This window comes from Lucilia sericata, unplaced genomic scaffold, assembly GCF_015586225.1.
Source record: "Lucilia sericata isolate MDLA Ls3-8-SP2 unplaced genomic scaffold, ASM1558622v1 Contig000222F_arrow, whole genome shotgun sequence".
In the NCBI taxonomy this organism is placed as follows: domain Eukaryota; kingdom Metazoa; phylum Arthropoda; class Insecta; order Diptera; family Calliphoridae; genus Lucilia; species Lucilia sericata.
Window position 1 is genome coordinate 449175 of NW_023994249.1, and position 23434 is coordinate 472608.

Sequence of the window (23434 nt, forward strand, 5' to 3'; positions counted from 1 at the left end):
TTAACATCAATTTACTGTAAATTATATTAAGGTAAGGAGAACCCAAATCATGGGAATGGAATTCAGAACAGAACTAGAACAGAATTAGAACAGATCTAGAACAGAACTAGAACAGAACTAGAACAGAACTAGAACAGAACTATAAAGAACTAGAACAGAACCACAACAGAACTAGAACAGAACTAGAACAGAACTAGAACAGAACTAGAACAGAACTAGAACAGAAACAGAACTAGAACTAGAACAGACAGAACAGAACTAAAGAACAAACAGAACTAGAACAGAACTAGAACAGAACTAGAACAGAACTAGAACAGAACTAGAACAGAACTAGAACAGAACTAGAACAGAACTAGAACAGAACTAGAACAGAACTAGAACAGAACTAGAACAGAACTAGAAGAGAACAGAACTAGAACAGAACTAGAACAGAACTAGAACAGAACTAGAACAGAACTAGAACAGAACTAGAACAGAACTAGAACAGAACTAGAACAGAACTAGAACAGAACTAGAACAGAACTAGAACAGAACTAGAACAGAACTAGAACAGAACTAGACAGAACTAGAACAGAACTAGAACAACTAGAACAGAACTAGAACAAACTAGAACAGAACTAGAACAGAACTAGAACAGAACTAGAACAGAACTAGAACAGAACTAGAACAGAACTAGAACAGAACTAGAACAGAACTAGAACAAACTAGAAAGAACTAGAACAGAACTAGAACAGAACAGAACTAGAACAGAACTAGAACAGAACAGAACAGAACTAGAACAGAACTAGAAAAACTAGAACAGAAACAGACAGAACTAGAACAGAACTAGAACAGAACTAGAACAGAACTAGAACAGAACTAGAACAGAACTAGAACAGAACTAGAACAGAACTAGAACAGAACTAGAACAGAACTAGAACAGAACTAGAACAGAACTAGAACAGAACTAGAACAGAACTAGAAAAACTAGAACAGAACTAGAACAGAACTAGAACAGAACTAGAACAGACTAGAACAGAACTAGAACAGAACTAGAACAGAACTAGAACAGAACTAGAACAGAACTAGAACAGAACTAGAACAGAACTAGAACAGAACTAGAACAGAACTAGAACAGAACTAGAACAGAACTAGAACAGAACTAGAACAGAACTAGAACAGAACTAGAACAGAACTAGAACAGAACTAGAACAGACTAGAACAGAACTAGAACAGAACTAGAACAGAACTAGAACAGAACTAGAACAGAACTAGAACAGAACTAGAACAGAACTAGAACAGATAGAACAGAACTAGAACAGAACTAGAACAGAACTAGAACAGAACTAGAACAGAACTAGAACAGAACTAGAACAGAACTAGAACAGAACTAGAACAGAACTAGAACAGAAACTAGAACAGAACTAGAAAACTAGAACAGAACAGAACTAGAACAGAACTAGAACAGAACTAGAACAGAACTAGAAACAGACTAGAACAGAACTAAACAAACTAACAGAACTAGAACAGAACTAGAACAGAACTAGAACTGAACTAGAACAGAACTAGAACAGAACTAGAACAGAACTAGAACAGAACTAGAACAGAACTAGAACAGAACTAGAGAACTAGAACAGAACTAGAACAAACTAGAACAGAACTAGAACAGAACTAGAACAGAACTAGAACAGAACTAGAACAGAACTAGAACAGAACTAGAACAGAACTAGAACAGACAGAACTAGTGAACCAGAGCTGAACTAGAGCTGAACTAGAACTGAACTGAACTAAATAGAATAGAACATAACTAAAACTGCAATTAAAAACCGCGATTAAATTTTGTAATTGTTCATTTGTTTAGTCTGAAAACATACTGGGCGTATGTTTAATAATTTTAACATTTCTGAGAAATTAAATAATCATACGCATTGATGTCCCTTGACTTAAAACAAGTGTTATTGAATGGTTTTGAAATTATGCCAGGCGTATTAGTTATTGAAAGTAACTAAAATAAGCATACGTCTAGAGGATAACTTAAATTGTTATTACAGATTTTTGTTGTTGTTAATTTACAGTAAATTAATTTAAATCTTTAGGATAATTATATTAAAAAGATTTACAATTAAGTGAATAAAATGAAATCCATAGAAATTATAACACCACAGCATGGATTTATTAAGATTTTAAGTTTTACTTTTAGTTTTGACAAAATTTACAATGTTCCTATTTATAATTTACTTTTTTTTTTTTTTTTTTTGGTTTATAAATTTTTGTTACGTGTTTTTTTATAAAAAAATAATTTAATTTAATTTAAATTACTAATACTTTTTTTTGTAATTGTTTTAAATTACTTCAACTAATTATGTTTAAAGGGTAAGGGGGGTGTGTCGGGGTGAATTTTTCAACAATTGTAGTTTGTTTTTAAACTTATAATTTGTTTTTTTTTTTTTTTTGGTTTGTTGCAATGCAATATTAGCTTTTAATTAACTACAATTTATTTTTATTGAATTTTATTTATCAGTTTAAGTAATAAGTATTAAAATATTATTTGTTTATTTTTTGTTTTTGTTTTTTCATTTATTGTAGTTGCTTTCTTAGGGTTCCACTGTTGCACTAGCTTCTCTTGTTCGCTAACTTAGATACTGTCTTTAATTTTAATTAATTTAATTTAATATTGCACCATTAGAGAATGTTTTTTTTTAATAATCTTTATTTTGCCTATTTTAATTTTAACAATATTTTTTTTGTTATTTGTTTTTTTTTTAAATTTTTTATATGTTTTAATTTAAAAAAATCAATATAAATATATGCTCATAAAAAATATGTTCTTTTTTGTTGTGTTTTTTACTCTTTTTTGTAACTTTAATTTCCATCTTTGTTGCTGTCACATGTTTGTTTTTATATTATTTGCTCTCATACTCTTATTATTACGGTTACACTTTCTGTTTGTATGTGTGTGTGCGTGTAGTTTGAGATCATGAGTGTTTGTTTACTTTACTGTTTGAGAATAAAAATAAATAATGGATCCTCTATTTGTCTCTTTCTACCTGCTTGTTTTTGTTTTTTTATCATGAAGAATAATTAAAGTAGTTTGCTTTGTTGTTGTTTATTTAAGTGTTTCTTGGTTTCTATTAACTGTTTTGTTGTTTTTTTTTTATTTAAGTGTAGGAACAATCACTGTCTATTTGTTTTTTTGTTATTTTTTTCTAAATTTCTTTTAAATTTAAAAATTATTTAATAATATTATTACTTTTACCTTCAACTTAATTGATATCAATTGTTTAATTTAATTTATATATTTAATTTTCCTTTTTCCTAATTTTTAGTTTTCTTAATAACAGTTTTTCTTTATCTTTTTTCTAACTGTATTATTTTGAATTTTAACGGCAGTTGTAAGAATTTTTTTGTTTCTTTTTTTAAATATTAATAAACCTTTTCATTTTGTCACGTGTATATAAAACAGGGTGTTTAAAATATTTTCTTTTTCTTACACACTGTTGTGTTATCTTGTTTTTTTATCATCTTAAAAACTATTTAACAGTTTAATTTAATTTATAACTAATTGGTTTTATGTCCTTCCTTTGTAGTTTAATTTCCTTTTTTGCTTTCTTCCTCCACATTCCCATCTCCATATCTACTATAATGTATAGTAAATTTTTGTTTAATAGATTTTAATTTTTGCTTGCTTTTTATGGTTGTGGTTAGTTTCACTTTCAATCGGTATCAACAGAATTACTCTAAATTTGCATAAAAAGTATTGAGAACTTATAATTAATTTGCAGTATTTATCGCCAGTTTTGCAAGTGTGTAGTTTGATTTATTCTATTGCACTATTATGTGCGGTGCTGACAGTAGAACGGTTACGGTAGCAATTATCGTAAAAAGTGTAAAAACAATCAAACAAAATCTGTAAGAAAAGTGAAAAACAGCAAAGTTAAAATTTAGAATATTAGGAGTTTGAAAAAAGAGTTTAAATTATATTAGAATTATAATTAGGACATAGATCAGATGTCCATAGTATAGTTGTTTCTAGCTCTGTTTAGTTCTGTTCTAGTTCTGTTCTAGTTCTGTTCTAGTTCTGTTCTAGTTCTGTTCTAGTTCTGTTTTAGTTCTGTTCTAGTTCTGTTCTAGTTCTGTTCTAGTTCTGTTCTAGTTCTGTTCTAAGTTCTGTTCTATTTCTGTTCTATTTCTGTTCTAGTTCTGTTCTAGTTCTGTTCTAGTTCTGTTCTAGTTCTGTTCTAGTTCTGTTCTAGTTCTGTTCTAGTTCTGTTCTAGTTCTGTTCTAGTTCTGTTTCTAGTTCTGTTCTAGTTCTGTTCTAGTTCTGTTCTAGTTCTGTTCTAGTTCTGTTCTAGTTCTGTTCTAGTTCTGTTCTAGTTCTGTTCTAGTTCTGTTCTAGTTCTGTTCTAGTTCTGTTCTAGTTCTGTTCTAGTTCTGTTCTAGTTCTGTTCTAGTTCTGTTCTAGTTCTGTTCTAGTTCTGTTTGTTCTAGTTCTGTTCTAGTTCTGTTCTAGTTCTGTTCTAGTTCTGTTCTAGTTCTGTTCAGTTCTGTTCTAGTTCTGTTCTAGTTCTGTTCTAGTTCTGTTCTAGTTCTGTTCTAGTTCTGTTCTAGTTATGTTCTAGTTCTGTTCTAGTTCTGTTCTAGTTTCTGTTCTAGTTCTGTTCTAGTTCTGTTCTAGTTCTGTTCTAGTTCTGTTCTAGTTCTGTTCTAGTTCTGTTCTAGTTCTGTTCTAGTTCTGTTCTAGTTCTGTTCTAGTTCTGTTCTAGTTCTGTTCTAGTTCTGTTCTAGTTCTGTTCTAGTTCTGTTCTAGTTCTGTTCTAGTTCTGTTCTAGTTCTGTTCTAGTTCTGTTCTAGTTCTGTTCTAGTTCTGTTCTAGTTCTGTTCTAGTTCTGTTCTAGTTCTGTTCTAGTTCTGTTCTAGTGCTGTTCTAGTGCTGTTCTAGTGCTGTTCTAGTGCTGTTCTAGTTCATGTTCTAGTTCTAGTTCTAGTTCTGTTCTAGTTCTGTTCTAGTTCTGTTCTAGTTCTGTTCTAGTTCTGTTCTAGTTCTGTTCTAGTTCTGTTCTAGTTCTGTTCTAGTTCTGTTCTAGTTCTGTTCTAGTTCTGTTCTAGTTCTGTTCTAGTTCTGTTCTAGTTCAGTTCTAGTTCAGTTCTAGTTCAGTTCTAGTTCAGTCTAGTTCAGTTCTAGTTCAGTTCTAGTTCAGTTCTAGTTCAGTTTAGTTCAGTTCTAGTTCAGTTCTAGTTCAGTTTCTAGTTCTTCTAGTTCAGTTCTAGTTCAGTTCTAGTTCAGTTCTAGTTCAGTTCTAGTTCAGTTCTGTTTCAGTTCTAGTTCAGTTTAGTTCAGTTCTAGTTCTGTTCTAGTTCTGTTCTAGTTCTGTTCTAGTTCTGTTCTAGTTCTGTTCTAGTTCTGTTCTAGTTCTGTTCTAGTTCTGTTTCTAGTTCTGTTCTAGTTCTGTTCTAGTTCTGTTCTAGTTCTGTTCTAGTTCTGTTCTAGTTCTGTTCTAGTTCTGTTCTAGTTCTGTTCTAGTTCTGTTCTAGTTCTGTTCTAGTTCTGTTCTAGTTCTGTTCTAGTTCTGTTCTAGTTCTGTTCTAGTTCTGTTCTAGTTCTGTTCTAGTTCTGTTCTAGTTCTGTTCTAGTTCTGTTCTAGTTCTGTTCTAGTTCTGTTCTAGTTCTGTTCTAGTTCTGTTCTAGTTCTGTTCTAGTTCTGTTCTAGTTCTGTTCTAGTTCTGTTCTAGTTCTGTTCTAGTTTGTTCTAGTTCTGTTCTAGTTCTGTTCTAGTTCTGTCTAGTTCTGTTCTAGTTCTGTTCTAGTTCTGTTCTAGTTCTGTTCTAGTTCTGTTCTAGTTCTGTTCTAGTTCTGTTCTAGTTCTGTTCTAGTTCTGTTCTAGTTTGTTCTAGTTCTGTTCTAGTTTCTGTTCTAGTTCTGTTCTAGTTCTGTTCTAGTTCTGTTCTAGTTCTGTTCTAGTTCTGTTCTAGTTCTGTTCTAGTTTCTAGTTCTGTTCTAGTTCTGTTCTAGTTCTGTTCTAGTTCTGTTCTAGTTCTGTTCTAGTTCTGTTCTAGTTCGTTCTAGTTCTGTTCTAGTTCTGTTCAGTTCTGTTCTAGTTCTGTTCTAGTTCTGTTCTAGTTCTGTTCTAGTTCAGTTCTAGTTCAGTTCTAGTTCAGTTCTAGTTCAGTTCTACTTCAGTTCTAGTTCAGTTCTAGTTCAGTTCTAGTTCAGTTCTAGTTCAGTTCTAGTTCAGTTCTAGTTCAGTTCTAGTTCAGTTCTAGTTCAGTTCTAGTTCAGTTCTAGTTCAGTTCTAGTTCAGTTCTAGTTCAGTTCTAGTTCTGTTCTAGTTCTGTTCTAGTTCTGTTCTAGTTCTGTTCTAGTTCTGTTCTAGTTCTGTTTCTGTTCTAGTTCTGTTCTAGTTCTGTTCTAGTTCTGTTCTAGTTCTGTTCTAGTTCTGTTTCAGTTCTGTTCTAGTTCTGTTCTAGTTCTGTTCTAGTTCTGTTCTAGTTCTGTTCTAGTTCTGTTCTAGTTCTGTTCTAGTTCTGTTCTAGTTCTGTTCTAGTTCTGTTCTAGTTCTGTTTCTAGTTCTGTTCTAGTTCTGTTCTAGTTCTGTTCTAGTTCTGTTCTAGTTCTGTTCTAGTTCTGTTCTAGTTCTAGTTCTAGTTCTGTTCTAGTTCTGTTCTAGTTCTGTTCTAGTTCTGTTCTATTCTTTCTAGTTGTTCTAGTTCTGTTCTAGTTCTGTTCTAGTTCTGTTCTAGTTCTGTTCTAGTTCTGTTCTAGTTCTGTCTAGTTCTGTTCTAGTTCTGTTCGATCTGTTCTAGTTCTGTTAGTTCTGTTCTAGTTCTGTTCTAGTTCTGTTCTAGTTCTGTTCTAGTTCTGTTCTAGTTCTGTTCTAGTTCTGTTCTAGTTCTGTTCTAGTTCTGTTCTAGTTCTGTTCTAGTTCTGTCTGGTTCTGTTCTGGTTCTGTCCTAGTTCTGCTACATGTATTCATATTTTAATTAGTTCAGAAGACTCACCTATCCACAATTGCAGCGAATTTCCAATCGCTTATTATCTCAGCCTCATCGTCTGCTTTACGCATGCGCGCCGTTATAATTGCAATTCTTTAAATTAAATGTAAATCCTTATGATTACAGCCTATGGCATTGTGATTTCCTCACCGTCGTGGGACGACCAAAACTCCTGCATTAAAATAAATTATGAAAGAAATATTAAAAATTTGTGTAAACATTTTATAATATGGATTTTGTCTTGTAATAACATACGCTGATGAGCCAATGGCCGTTTGAGACCCCGATACTGTATGCCGGAAATCATCATCAATATCTAATACATTGGCTAATAGGGATTTGGAAGAACGTTCTTTTAACTCTAACTCTTTCATGCGATTCGTTAGTAAAATATTTTTCTAGTGATTTACGACCGGGACGACTCATACGTAAAATCCATGGCAGCCATTGTAAAAAAAACCGAACGTATCTAAGAAGTTCATAATATTTAATATAATTATTTTTAACGATATTTTACTTTAACATACCCAAGGCGGCATTTCATGTATATCCGCTGTACGATGATGATAATTTAATACCACCACCGTTAAGACCACCGATGATGCCACCATAAACTAATACAATTGAAATATGTACCTAAAGTGGGTTTCGTTTAAAACGAGTTGGAGGGTTTGTGAAAAACAAACAACAAAAACGAAAAAGGAAAAATGGAGCTCATTAAAAACATTTGTCAATTTTTAATTTAGTAACACACAACAAATATACACAGAACTTGTTTTTTGTTTTATTGTTTAAATAAAAAGTATTTTAATAATTATGTTTGATTTTTTTTAAAGTTTATTGAAATATGTTTTTTTAAATTGTAACTACTAGCGTTTAAAATACTAATAGATTGAGAGTAGTGGTGGTGTTTTTTGTTAGTGAATTTAAAAGTTGTTTTTTTCAAATTGGTTTAAAATTTTTTTTGTGGCGGATTTTTGGCAAACAACTAACAAGTGCTGTAATTACACTGTTTTGAGTGTTTTTTGTAGGCATTTAAAAATCAAAATAATTTAAATAAAAAAATCATGCTCATGCTGTGGTGTCTCAACAGGCAAATGTTTAAACACGATTTTTTTTATTATTTTCAAGTAAAAAAATTCAAAAGTACATGCCTAATTAAAAATGAAAATAACGCAAAAAATTATAAAATTCATAAAATTTAACATGCAAATTAACTTAAAAACTATTTGTTCTAAATCTAGAAACTACACAAATTTTGGGAACTTTTTTTAAAGACATCCTTTTTTTTTTGATAGATTTGATTCTACTTCAATTTTGCAAGACATTTTCTGAACATCTCTGAGACTTAAGTCGGATATAAAATTATGAACTCCAAAGTTATATTTAAAAAGGATTAGTTATCGCTACAATAGAATGTCATAACAAATTTTATTGAAGTATCTTAACAATTGTCCACTGTAGTGTGCAGGCAGGTGGACGGACGGACATCGCTAACTGAACTGAGAAAATGATTATAACTTGAACTACAACTGAACTAAAACGAATTAGAATTGAACTAGAACTGAAACTAGAACTAGAACTAGAACTGAACTAGAACTGAATGAGAACTAGAACTTGAACTAGAGACTGACTAGAACTGAACTAGAACTGAACTAGAACTGAACTAGAAACTGAACTAGAACTGAACTAGAAACTGAAACTAGAACTGAACTAGAACTGAACTAGACTGAACTAGAACCTGAACTAGAACTGAACTAGAACTGAAACTAGAACTGAACTAAGAAAAACTGAACTAGAACTGAACTAGAACTGAACTAGAACTGAACTTAAGAACTGAACTAGAACTGAACTTAGAATCTGAACTAGAACTGAACTAGAACTGAACTAGACTGACTAGAACTAGAACTGAACTAGAACTGAACTAGAACTTGAAACTAACTGAACTAGAACTGAACTAGAACTGAACTAGAACTGAACTAGAACTGAACTAGAACTGAACTAGAACTGAACTAGAACTGAACTAGAACTGAACTAGAACTGAACCTAGAACTGAACTAGAACTGAACTAGAACTGAACTAGAACCGGACTAGAACTGAACTAGAACTGAAATAGAACTGAACTGAACTGAACTAGAACTGAACTAGAACTGAACTAGAACTGAACTAGAACTGAACTAGAACTGAACTAGAACTGAACTAGAACTGAACTAGAACTGACTAGAAATGAACTGAACTGAACTAGAACTGAACTAGAAATGAAACTAGAACTGAACTAGAACGAACTAGAACTGAACTAGAACTGAACTAGAACTGAACTAGAACTGACTAGAACTGAACTAGAACTGAACTAGAACTGAACTAGACGAACTGAACTGAACTAGAACTGAACTAGAACTGAACTAGAACTGAACTAGAACTGAACTAGAACTAGACTGAACTAGAACTGAACTAGAACTGAACTAGAACTGAACTAGAACTGAACTAGAACTGAACTAGAACTGAACTAGAACTGAAACTAGAACTGAAACTGAACTAGAACTGACTAGAACTGAACTAGAACTGAACTAGAACTGAACTAGAACTGAACTAGAACTGAACTAGAACTGAACTAGAACTGAACTAGAACTGAACTAGAACTGAACTAGAACTGAACTAGAACTGAACTAGAACTGAACTAGAACTGAACTAGAACTGAACTAGAACTGAACTAGAACTGAACTAGAACTGAACTAGAACTGAACTAGAACTGAACTAGAACTGAACTAGAACTGAACTAGAACTGAACTAGAACTGAACTAGAACTGAACTAGAACTGAACTAGAACTGAACTAGAACTGAACTAGAACTGAACTAGAACTGAACTAGAACTGAACTAGAACTGAACTAGAACTGAACTAGAACTGAACTAGAACTGAACTAGAACTGAACTAGAACTGAACTAGAACTGAACTAGAACTGAACTAGAACTGAACTAGAACTGAACTAGAACTGAACTAGAACTGAACTAGAACTGAACTAGAACTGAACTAGAACTGAACTAGAACTGAACTAGAACTGAACTAGAACTGAACTAGAACTGAACTAGAACTGAACTAGAACTGAACTAGAACTGAACTAGAACTGAACTAGAACTGAACTAGAACTGAACTAGAACTGAACTAGAACTGAACTAGAACTGAACTAGAACTGAACTAGAACTGAACTAGAACTGAACTAGAACTGAACTAGAACTGAACTAGAACTGAACTAGAACTGAACTAGAACTGAACTAGAACTGAACTAGAACTGAACTAGAACTGAACTAGAACTGAACTAGAACTGAACTAGAACTGAACTAGAACTGAACTAGAACTGAACTAGAACTGAACTAGAACTGAACTAGAACTGAACTAGAACTGAACTAGAACTGAACTAGAACTGAACTAGAACTGAACTAGAACTGAACTAGAACTGAACTAGAACTGAACTAGAACTGAACTAGAACTGAACTAGAACTGAACTAGAACTGAACTAGAACTGAACTAGAACTGAACTAGAACTGAACTAGAACTGAACTAGAACTGAACTAGAACTGAACTAGAACTGAACTAGAACTGAACTAGAACTGAACTAGAACTGAACTAGAACTGAACTAGAACTGAACTAGAACTGAACTAGAACTGAACTAGAACTGAACTAGAACTGAACTAGAACTGAACTACTGAACTAGAACTGACTAGAACTGAACTAGAACTGAACTAGAACTGAACTAGAACTGAACTAGAACTGAACTAGAACTGAACTAGAACTGAACTAGAACTGAACTAGAACTGAACTAGAACTGAACTAGAACTGAACTAGAACGAACTAGAACTGAACTAGAACTGAACTAGAACTGAACTAGAACTGAACTAGAACTGAACTAGAACTGAACTAGAACTGAACTAGAACTGAACTAGAACTGAACTAGAACTGAACTAGAACTGAACTAGAACTGAACTAGAACTGAACTAGAACTGAACTAGAACTGAACTAGAACTGAACTAGAACTGAACTAGAACTGAACTAGAACTGAACTAGAACTGAACTAGAACTGAACTAGAACTGAACTAGAACTGAACTAGAACTGAACTAGAACTGAACTAGAACTGAACTAGAACTGAACTAGAACTGAACTAGAACTGAACTAGAACTGAACTAGAACTGAACTAGAACTGAACTAGAACTGAACTAGAACTGAACTAGAACTGAACTAGAACTGAACTAGAACTGAACTAGAACTGAACTAGAACTGAACTAGAACTGAACTAGAACTGAACTAGAACTGAACTAGAACTGAACTAGAACTGAACTAGAACTGAACTATAACTGAACTAGAACTGAACTAGAACTGAACTAGAACTGAACTAGAACTGAACTAGAACTGAAACTAGAACTGAACTAGAACTGAACTAGACTGAACTAGAACTGAACTAGAACTGAACTAGAACTGAACTAGAACTGAACTAGAACTGAACTAGAACTGAACTAGAACTGAACTAGACTGAACTAGAACTGAACTAGAACTGAACTAGAACTGAACTATAACTGAACTAGAACTGAACTAGAACTGAACTAGAACTGAACTAGAACTGAACTAGAACGGAACTAGAACTGAACTAGAACTGAACTAGAACTGACTAGAACTAGAACTGAACTAGACTGAACTAGAACTGGACTAGAACTAGAACTAGACCTAACGGAACTAGAACTGAACTAGAACTGAACTAGAACTGAAACTAGAACTGAACTAGAACTGAACTACGAACTGAACTAGAACTGAACTAGAACTGAACTAAGAAGAACTAGAACTGAACTAGAACTGAACTAGAACTGAACTAGAACTGAACTAGACTGAACTAGAACTGAACTAGAACTGAACTAGAACTGAACTAGAACTGAACTAGAACTGAACTAGAACTGAACTAGAACTGAACTAGAACTGAACTAGAACTGAACTAGAACTGACTAGAACTGAACTAGAACTGAACTAGAACTGAACTAGAACTGAACTAGAACTGAACTAGAAACTGATCTAGAACTGAACTAGAACTAGAACAGAACTAGAACAGACTAGAACAGAACTAGAACAGAACTAGAACAGAACTAGAACAGAACTAGAACAGAACTAGAACAGAACTAGAACAGAACTAGAACAGAACTAGAACAGAACTAGAACAGAACTAGAACAGAACTAGAACAGAACTAGAACAGAACTAGAACAGAACTAGAACAGGACTAGAACAGAACTAGAACAGAACTAGAACTGAACTTGAACTGAACTACAACTTTAAAAAAGGTTAAAATAAAAAGCTTTAAAAAGTTCCCAAAAATTAAAATAATATATACACATCTAAAATTTACTAGCATTACTTCTACAACATGCTCTTAATCGCTTTATTGACATGTTCTGAATGAGTGAATAAAAATGTTTAAACGTAGGAAAACATAATTATAATTAATAATGAATTATTAAAATATTAACTTTCGTTAAAGATTTTTTATTTTTATAATTAGACAAAAATTATTTTAAATTAAATTAGTTGGTTTAAAGAGAAGAGTAAAACTTTATTTAAATTTAGTCATTTTTGATACTTGGAAAATTTAGTTGTTAACAAAAACTACTTTTTAAACGTTCTTAAAATGTTTTGAGGTGGGGAGGTTTAAAAAAATTCAAACTCTACTACAATACTTTAACATAGTAAGTATAAAAAGCTGCTGGTTGTTTTTTAAGTTTTCTTAATCGTTTTTAATGATAATGATTTACTTAACAAATGTTTTAGTTATTTTGTTAGGATTTAATGTTAAATGTTTTTTATTTAAGTTAAAATTTTGTATTTAAAATTTCTTGATTAATTTTGAGTTTTTTTATATTTAAATTTAATAGTGTGTTGCAATGCTGCAGTTTAACCGCCATATTCACAAATTATTTAGTGAGTTATTGATGGTATATAACGGTTTAATAAATCAATAATAAACCATAGATAACTTTATGAATACGGTGGTAAGTTTTATTTTTATAAAGGAGTTAGAGAGTGAGAAAAAGCATGAAAAGTTGGTGGGTTTTTAAACATAAATTAAATTAATTGAAACATAAAAGCTGTACAAGCGAGAGTAAAACTCAGCTTTATTTAAATTTGGAGAAATTTAAGCTAAAAAAGCTTACTTATGAAATTTTAAAATTATTCTAATTTTAATTTATAAAATTATACATTTTCGTTGTACTGAACTTTTGAGCTTAAAGAAATTGCCAAATAATATTAATGAAAAAGCTTTCGTGAGCTCCATCAAAACTTTAGACAAATTAAATGAAAAGCTTTTAATTTTATCAAATTGCAATATAAATGAATACTTTTTCTAAAAGCTTTATGGCATTGAGCATAAACTTTTTCAAAGCTTAATATTTTTTTAAAACTTTGAAAGCTTTTGACATATTATGTAGAAAAAAACTTAAAAAGTTCTAAAAAATTAAACTACAATATAGAACAGTAAGAAGATTTTTAAATTACTTAAGAATTTCTAAAAATTTTAAGCTTTTTTAGAGCTTTTTTTTATATTAAATACTTTAATTTACAAATATATTAAAAAAATGGGTTCCTTTACTGAAAGCTTTTAAGTTGTGAGAAAGCCGTTTTAAATAATTTAGGAATATTAATTAACCTAAAGCTTTAACTGTTTCCTTTTGATGTTAAATGCTTTAAAATATTAATATTTTTTATTTTTTTTTTTTTTATAAAAAAAGCTTTTGAAAAGATTTTTCAGTTTTTCAACAAAATATCAAGTTTTTAAAATTATTACGTTAGAAGCTTTATTTAGTAAAAGTATTAAAAAGAACTGAAGAATTGATAAAAGCTTTAAAAAGCTTTCTTAATGATTGGTTTACCTTAGAACTTTAATAACATGAAAACTTTAAACTTTTAAACTTTCCGATAAGTTTTGAAATATATTTAAAAGTTTTCAAAAAACCTTAGAAATGAAATTAATTATAAAATAAATTATAGTAAAAGCTTTATAAAAGCTCAAAATTTGTATATACAATTAACTTGTTGTCCTAGTAATAGATTTAAGCTTTTAAAAATATCATATTTTTTATACAAATTATATAAATTTCTAAAAGCTTTTTAGGATATAAAGAAGCTTTAAAATAATTAAAGCTTTTGTAAAGCTTTGTGCTATAAATGCAAAGTAAAAATTAAAATTAAACATTTCCAAGGAAAACTTTTAGAAATGTAAAGCTTTCAAAACTTTTTTAAACAATTTCTGTAAAATTGTAAAAGCTTTTGTAAAAATCAATATATATTTTTTTCAAAAAGCCTTAAAAATGAAATTAATTATAAAATAAATTATAGTAAAAGCTTTATAAAAGCTCAAAATTTGTATATACAATTAATTTGTTGTCCTAGTAATAGATTAAAGCTTTTAAAAATATCATATTTTTTATACAAATTATATAAATTTCTAAAAGCTTTTTAGGATATAAAGAAGCTTTAAAATAATTAAAGTTTTTTAAAGCTTTTGTAAAACTTTTTGATATAAAAATTAAAATTAAACATTTCCAAGAAAAACTTTTAGAAATTTAAAGCTTTCAAAAGTTTTTTAAACAATTTCTGTAAAATTGTAAAAGCTTTTGTAAATATCAATATATTTTTAAAAACAATAAAGTTTTAAAGCTTTCAAAAGTTTATTTTATATTAAAGCAAACTAATCTGAAAAGCTTTTAATACTTAAAACCTAATTCTTTATTAGAAAATCTTCCAGAAATGGTTTACAATTTTTCAAAAGCTTTTTTGAAGTTTTTTTTTTATTTTCCCCAAAAATTAAACGTGAGTTTTACCCTAAACTTAAATATTAAACAGAAAAAGTATATAAATAAAAAGCTTAGTGTAAAAAAATTTCTTAAAAATACACTTAAAGAAAAGGCTCATTAAAGCTTTATATATAATCCAAACACGTTTCTTTAAATTCAATCTTATTTTTACAGTTTTTTTTTTGGTTTAAAGGCAAAAAGGATTTCAAGTTTCATGCTTAATAAACTTATTGTAAATTCACAATAACAGTTTTTTTTATTAAATTGTTTCTTTAAAAATGTATAGAGTTTTTGTTTAAATTCTTTCTTGTTTATTTCAGTTTTAGTTTGATTGGTTTGAGTTTCATGATATCATAATGCACTTCTAAATAGTATTTTTTGTTTGTTAACTGCTGAATAGTTGTTTTTTATTATTTTTTTTTTAACAGGCAACTACATATGTTTTATTTTCAAACTTTCAGCTAGGGTTTTATTGGAAGAAAATAGAAAATTGTTATTTAATTTTTTTTAAAAGGTTAGTAGAGTTTTTTTTTGATTTTTTTAATGTTTCAACTTAGAAAAATAGTTTTAGAGTCTAGGATCAAAAGAGCAGTTCAGTTAATGGTTTGTTAAAGGTTTATAGAAGAATTTTATGTTTCATTTTCTAGTTTAAACGTTAAAAAAAATTTGAATATGTAGTTTGAATTCTAGTACCTAACAATGGCACGGCCTCACTAGTTTTGGTGATAACGTTACCAACCAATAAAGAAAATACGGTTTGTGATAATAAGATGGTAACACCTGTAAAAAAAATTAATTAAATTCTTGGTAAAGTTTCTTATTAAAGCTTTTTTAATTTCGTAATTTGTTGCTGGAGACATTGCGTTTGTTTTCCGACGACCTTTTATGGAGAGTATGTTAAAAAGCAGTTAATGTTTTATTTTGGAAGCCAAAGCTTTGGGGTTAAGTTTAGAGTTTAGTTTTGGAGTTTTATAATTATTAGTTTTATCTGTAAGCAGTAAGAAATATACAAAACGATCATATATTTTTAAGGTTTGTTTAAAGTTGAAACAACTACAACAGGTCAAGAACAGCACTAGAACAGAATTAAAGCTGATCTCAAACTGAACTAGAACTGAACTAGAACAGAACTAGAACTGAATTAGAACTGAACTAGAACTGAACTAGAACTGAACTAGAACTGAACTAGAACTGAACTAGAACTGAACTAGAACTGAACTAGAACTGAACTAGAACTGAACTAGAACTGAACTAGAACTGAACTGAACTAGAACTGAACTAGAACTGAACTAGAACTGAACTAGAACTGAACTAGAACTGAACTAGAACTGAACTAGAACTGAACTAGAACTGAACTAGAACTGAACTAGAACTGAACTAGAACTGAACTAGAACTGAACTAGAACTGAACTAGAACTGAACTAGAACTGAACTAGAACTGAACTAGAACTGAACTAGAACTGAACTAGAACTGAACTAGAACTGAACTAGACTGAACTAGAACTGAACTAGAACTGAACTAGAACTGAACTAGAACTGAACTAGAACTGAACTAGAACTGAACTAGAACTGAACTAGAACTGAACTAGAACTGAACTAGAACTGAACTAGAACTGAACTAGAACTGAACTAGAACTGAACTAGAACTGAACTAGAACTGAACTAGAACTGAACTAGAACTGAACTAGAACTGAACTAGAACTGAACTAGAACTGAACTAGAACTGAACTAGAACTGAACTAGAACTGAACTAGAACTGAACTAGAACTGAACTAGAACTGAACTAGAACTGAACTAGAACTGAACTAGAACTGAACTAGAACTGAACTAGAACTGAACTAGAACTGAACTAGAACTGAACTAGAACTGAACTAGAACTGAACTAGAACTGAACTAGAACTGAACTAGAACTGAACTAGAACTGAACTAGAACTGAACTAGAACTGAACTAGAACTGAACTAGAACTGAACTAGAACTGAACTAGAACTGAACTAGAACTGAAACTGACTAGAAATGAACTAGAACTGACTAGAACTGAACTAGAAAGAACTGAACTAGAACTGAACTAGAACTGAACTAGAACTGAACTAGAACGAACTAGAACTGAACGAGAACTGAACTAGAACTGAACTAGAACTGAACTAGAACTGAACTAGAACTGAACTAGAACTGAACTAGAAACTGAACTAGAACTGAACTAGAACTGAACTAGACTGAACTAGAACTGAACTAGAACTGAATAGAACTGAACTAGAACTGAACTAGAACTGAACTAGAACAGAACTAAAACTGAACTAGAACTGCACTAGAACATAACTAGAACAGAACTAGAACAGAACTAGAACAGAACTAGAAACAGAACTAAAACTGAACTAGAACTGAACTAGAACTGAACTAGAACTGAACTAGAACTGAACTAGAACTGAGCTAGAATTGAACTAAAACTGAACTAGCACTGAACTAGAACTGAACTAGAACAGAACTAGAACAGAACTAGAACAGAACTAGAACAGAACTAGAACAGAACTAGAACAGAACTAGAACAGAACTAGAACAGAACTAGAACAGAACTAGAACAGAACTAGAACAGAACTAGAACAGAACTAGAACAGAACTAGAACAGAACTAGAACAGAACTAGAACAGAACTAGAACAGAACTAGAACAGAACTAGAACAGAACTAGAACAGAACTAGAACAGAACTAGAACAGAACTAGAACAGAACTAGAACAGAACTAGAACAGAACTAGAACAGAACTAGAACAGAACTAGAACAGAACTAGAACAGAACTAGAACAGAACTAGAACAGAACTAGAACAGAACTAGAACAGAACTAGAACAGAACTAGAACAGAACTAGAACAGAACTAGAACAGAACTAACTGAACTAGAACTGAACTAGAACTGAACCAGAACTGAACTAGAACTGAACTAGAACTGAACTAGAACTGAACTAGAACTGAACTAGAACTGAACTAGAACTGAACTAGAACTGAACTAGAACTGAACTAGAACTGAACTAGAACTGAACTAGAACTGAACTAGAACTGAACTAGAACTGAACTAGAACTGAACTAGAACTGAACTAGAACTGAACTAGAACTGAACTAGAACTGAACTAGAACTGAACTAGAACTGAACTAGAACTGAACTAGAACTGAACTAGAACTGAACTAGAACTGAACTAGAACAGAACTAGAACTAGAACAGAACTAGAACTAGAACAGAACTAGATTAGAACAGTGTTTAACTTGATTTCCCCCAAAATATATGATAATTTACGACTTTGCGCAGAGAACCCTTCTTTTGGAATATATTTATTTGTAATTAAAGCTTTAATGAACCATTTTCTTGTATTAAGTTTTTATAATTATCTAAATATTGAAACTTAAAATTTATTCTCAAAAACACAAAATTAGCTCTACAAACATTTAAAATATTTAATAAAAAAGTGATAAGCGTTAAATAGCTTACTATAAAAGTGCATTTATGTAGACATTGAAAAAATCAAAAAAAAAAAGTAACAGCAATTATATAAAGACAACAGCTAAATATGGCAACCTTAAGCAGCAAAGCGTAAGTGTTGTGTAAATGCAACTGTGTTTAAGAAAGTGTAAAGCACAAGGTTGCATATTTTAGTAGTCATCACAAAAGTTTAATTTAATTTAAATGAATTTAATCATTCAAATAGAACATAATGAGATAATAACATAAAACGATTCACAAATACATACAACAAAGACCCATTTTTTTTTCGCAGAAAATGAAGATGTTTTGAAAATAATAATTTAATTAATGAATGATATTTAAGTGGTTTTAAGAATTTTGTAATATTTGTGAACCGATTATAGCAAATTTCAATATTTTCAAGTAATAATTTCAATTTGGTTTTAAATTCCAAAGATTTACAAAATCTTTTATCCAATTAATTACAAGGTGTGTTTTTGATTCTTTCATTCAATTTGGTTCATTAATAAAGAAGATCATACACAATTGTTATTTTTCCAAAAAATATCATTCCAAAAAATGGGTACTCTGTTTTTTTTCCAGAAGATATAAGTAGTAATAAAGAAAGATTAGTTAAAAATTTAAATGAAAATTGTAGGAGAAAAAGCAAAGTTTGAAAAATTGTTATAGAAAAAATGTAATAAAATTAATTAAAATGTTTTTAAAAAATGCTGTAGCTTTCATTATTTTCTCTAAGCGAGTGATTTGTATGAAGCGCATGATTTTTTGAAGTGAATTTGGTGTGAGTTTTTCTTTTACTTTTTTAAAAAATTTATGAATTTTGTTTGCAAAAATGAAAGCCAAAGTAATATAAATAAATTAAAAAAAAAATGTTTAAATAATAAATTTTATTTAAAAAGGCTTTTTTTGATTTGTTTTATGCCACAAGTTATTTCCCAAATTCACTTGTATTGAAATCTGTCTCATAAGTATCTTTTGTAATAAAAATAAATGTTTGTATAATTTTGTTGTTTTTTTTTAGAGATTTTTGCTTGGATTAGAAAGAAATTAAAAGGCGATTTCATTGGAAAGATTTCATAATTTCAAAATCAAAATCGATTTTTGGTGGGAAATATGAGTGATCACAGATTTTCATTATTTTCTCAATTGGAGCGTTCTTTAAGAAACTACAGCCGATTTAAAGTTTTTCATATAAAATTCGATTTTTGGTGGGAAATATGAGTGATCACAGATTTTCACTATTTTCTCAATTGGTGCGTCCTTTAAGAAACTACAGCCGATTTAAAGTTTCTTGTATAAAAATCGATTTTTGTTGGGAAGTATGAGTGATCACAGATTTTCACTATTTTCTTGATTGGAGCGTTATTTAAGAAACTACAGCCGATTTAAAGTTTTCAATATAAAAATCGATTTTTGGTGGGAAATATGAGTGATCACAGATTTTCACTATTTTCTCGATTGGAGCGTTATTTAAGAAACTACAGCCGTTTTAAAGTTTCTTATATAAAAATCGATTTTTGGTGGGAAATATGAGTGATCACAGATTCTCACTGTTTTCTTGATTGGAGCGTTATTTAAGAAACTACAGCCGATTTAAAGTTTTGTATATAAAAATCGATTTTTGGTGGGAAATATGAGTGATCACAGATTCTCACTGTTTTCTTGATTGGAGCGTTATTTAAGAAACTACAGCCGATTTAAAGTTTTGTATATAAAAATCGATTTTGGTGGGAAATAGGAGTGATCACAGATTTTCACTATTTTCTCGATTGGAGCGTTATTTAAGAAACTACAGTCGATTTAAAGTTTTTCATATAAAAAGCGATTTTTGGTGGGAAATATAAGTGATCACAGATTTTCACTATTTTCTCAATTGGAGCGTTATTTAAGGAACTACAGCCCATTTTAGGTTTTCTATATAAAAATCGATTTTTGGTGGGAAATATGAATGATTACAGATTTTCACTATTTTCTTGATTGGAGCGTTATTTAAGAAACTACAGCTAATTTTAAGTTTTTCATATAAAAATCGATTTTTGGTGGGAAATATGAGTGATCACAGATTTTCACTATTTTCTCGATTGGAGCGTTATTTAAGAAACTACAGCCGATTTAAAGTTTTGCTTATAAAAATCGATTTTTGGTGGGTAATATGAGTGATCACAGATTTCCACTATTATCTCGATTGAAGCGTTATTTAAGAAACTACAGCCGATTTAAAGTTTTCATATAAAAATCGATTTTTGGTGGGAAATATGAGTGATCACAGATTTTCACTATTTTCTTGATTGGAGCGTTATTTAAGAAACTACAGCCAATTTTAGGTTTTCTAAATAAAAATCGATTTTTGGTGGGAAATATGAGTGATCACAGATTTTCACTATTATCTCGATTGGAGCGTTATTTAAGAAACTACAGCCAATTTAAGGTTTTTCATATAAAAATCGATTTTTGGTAGGTAATATGAGTGATCACAGATTATCACTATTTTCTCGATTGGAGCGTTATTTAAGAAACTACAGCCGATTTAAAGTTTTTCATATAAAAATCGATTTTTGGTGGGAAATATGAGTGATCACAGATTTTCACTATTTTCCGGATTGGAGCGTTATTTAAGAAACTACAGCCGATTTAAAGTTTTTCATATAAAAATCGATTTTTGGTGGGTAATATGAGTGATCACAGATTATCACTATTTTCTCGATTGGAGCGTTATTTAAGAAACTACAGCCGATTTAAAGTTTTTCATATAAAAATCGATTTTTGGTGGGAAATATGAGTGATCACAGATTTTCACTATTTTCTCGATTGGAGCGTTATTTAAGAAACTACAGCCGATTTAAAGTTTTTCATATAAAAATCGATTTTTGGTGGGAAATATGAGTGATCACAGATTTTCACTATTTTCTCGATTGGAGCGTTATTTAAGAAACTACAGCCGATTTAAAGTTTTTCATATAAAAATCGATTTTTGGTGGAAAATATGAGTGATCACAGATTTTCACTATTTTCTCGATTAGGGCGTTATTTAAGAAACTACAGCCGATTTAAAGTTTTTCATATAAAAATCGATTTTTGGTGGGTAATATTAGCGATCACAGATTTTCACTATTATCTCGATTGAAGCGTTATTTAAGAAACTACGGCCGATTTAAAGTTTTTCATATAAAAATCGATTTTGGTGGGAAATATGAGTGATCACAGATTTTCTCTATTTTCTCGATTGGAGCGTTATTTAAGAACTACAGCTGGTTTTAAGTTTTTCATATAAAAATCGATTTTTGGTGGGAAATATGAGTGATCACAGATTTTCAATATTTTCTCGATTGGAGCGTTATTTAAGAAACTACAGCCTATTTAAGGTTTTCAATATAAAAATCGATTTTTGGTGGGTAATATGAGTGATCACAGATTTTCACTATTTTCTCGATTGGAGCGTTATTTAAGAAACTACAGCCTATTTAAGGTTTTCAATATAAAAATCGATTTTTGGTGGGAAATATGAGTGATCACAGATTTTCACTATTTCCTCGATTGAAGCGTTATTTAAGAAACTACAGCCGTTTTAAAGTTTCTTGTACAAAAATCAATTGTTGTTGGGATATATAAGTGATCACAGATTTTCACTATTTTCTCAATTGGAGCGTTATTTAAGGACCTACAGCCCATTTTAGGTTTTCTATATAAAAATCGATTTTTGGTGGGAAATATGAGTGATCACAGATTTTCACTAGAACTGAACTAGAACTGAACTAGAACTGAACTAGAACTGAACTAGAACTGAACTAGAACTGAACTAGAACTGAACTAGAACTGAACTAGAACTGAACTAGAACTGAACTAGAACTGAACTAGAACTGAACTAGAACTGAACTAGAATTGAACTAGAACTGAACTAGGTCGGAACGAGAGCAGAACTAGAAGTGAACTAAAATTAGATTTTAGTTAAGAAATAAGGGTGATCACAAATTTTCCCTATTTCCTCAATTGAAAATAGATTTTTATTGGGAAATAAATTTAAAAAAAAATAATAATTTCCAATGTAAACGCCTTTTTATAGAAGAAAAATTTTGATAACGATAGCATTTAAAAAAGTTTAAAGAAATATTTTTTCCAAACAAAATTTCCCAAACTTTTTTAAAATAAGGGAAGAGCAAAAGAAGGAAATACTTGATTAAATAAAAAAAAAAATAATCAAATAAAAATTAAACAAAAATAAAAGAAAACAAAAAAGTAGCAAAGTTTTTAATAAATAGAGTTAGAATAGTAGTAGTTATTTTAGTAATTAGTAGTAGTAGAGCAGTAGTTTAGAAATTTAGCTATTTTATTCAAAATTTTAGTTACTTTTTGAATATTTGTTTTATTTTAAAAGTTAGTAACATGTTTTACAAAAAACAACATATTTTTTTTTTTTTTATTAGAAGTTACAATAGTGATACACACAGAGAAAAAAATATAACATTTAAATTATTTCATTGATTCAGTTAGTTGGAGTATTAAATATTTATTTATAAAAAAATGGGTAAATATATTTAAGGAAAATATTTCCTTTGATAGTTAAAGTTACGTTTACAAATATATGTATATAAATATAAAGATTAGATAATGTTAGACAGACAGCCAGGAAAAAAAATGTATATAATATATATTTTGGAATTTTAGCAAATATTATATACTTTTCTTGGTAAATAATTTGATTTGCTTTAATTCAACAAAAAACCAACAACAATTAATACAAATTACACAAAAAGAAAAAAAAAAAAAACCAACTAAAAACTGTAAGAAATTAAAATCGAATCAAATAAAACAAAAATCATAATAACATATATATATATATAAGATATAAACATTATGTAGATTTAAGTAAATATATATATTTATATATATAATTTGTAATTAGTAGTAGTTAGAGTAATAGCAGTAGTATAGTAGTATATAAGAGTAGTAGTATTTAGTTTAGTAGTAGTAGTAGAGTAGTAGTAGTAGTAAGTATATAATTTATTTTTGTTTAATATATATATGCATTTATTTAAAGAAAATTTTTAAATGCAATCGCTACCTAACAAGGGGATTGCATCAGATACTTGGGGCAATGTCTCAGCTACAAGGTTGAGAAACACTGTGAGCGATAGAAGAATTGTAACTCCTGCAAAAAACAATAAATAAC

At 30.0% G+C, this 23434-nt stretch overlaps 1 pseudogene; it reads right to left on the bottom strand.

The window, feature by feature from the left end:
• Positions 1 to 2773: 2773 nt before the first annotated feature.
• On the bottom strand, positions 2774 to 23413 carry LOC119602332 (annotated as a pseudogene).
• Positions 23414 to 23434: the final 21 nt, after the last annotated feature.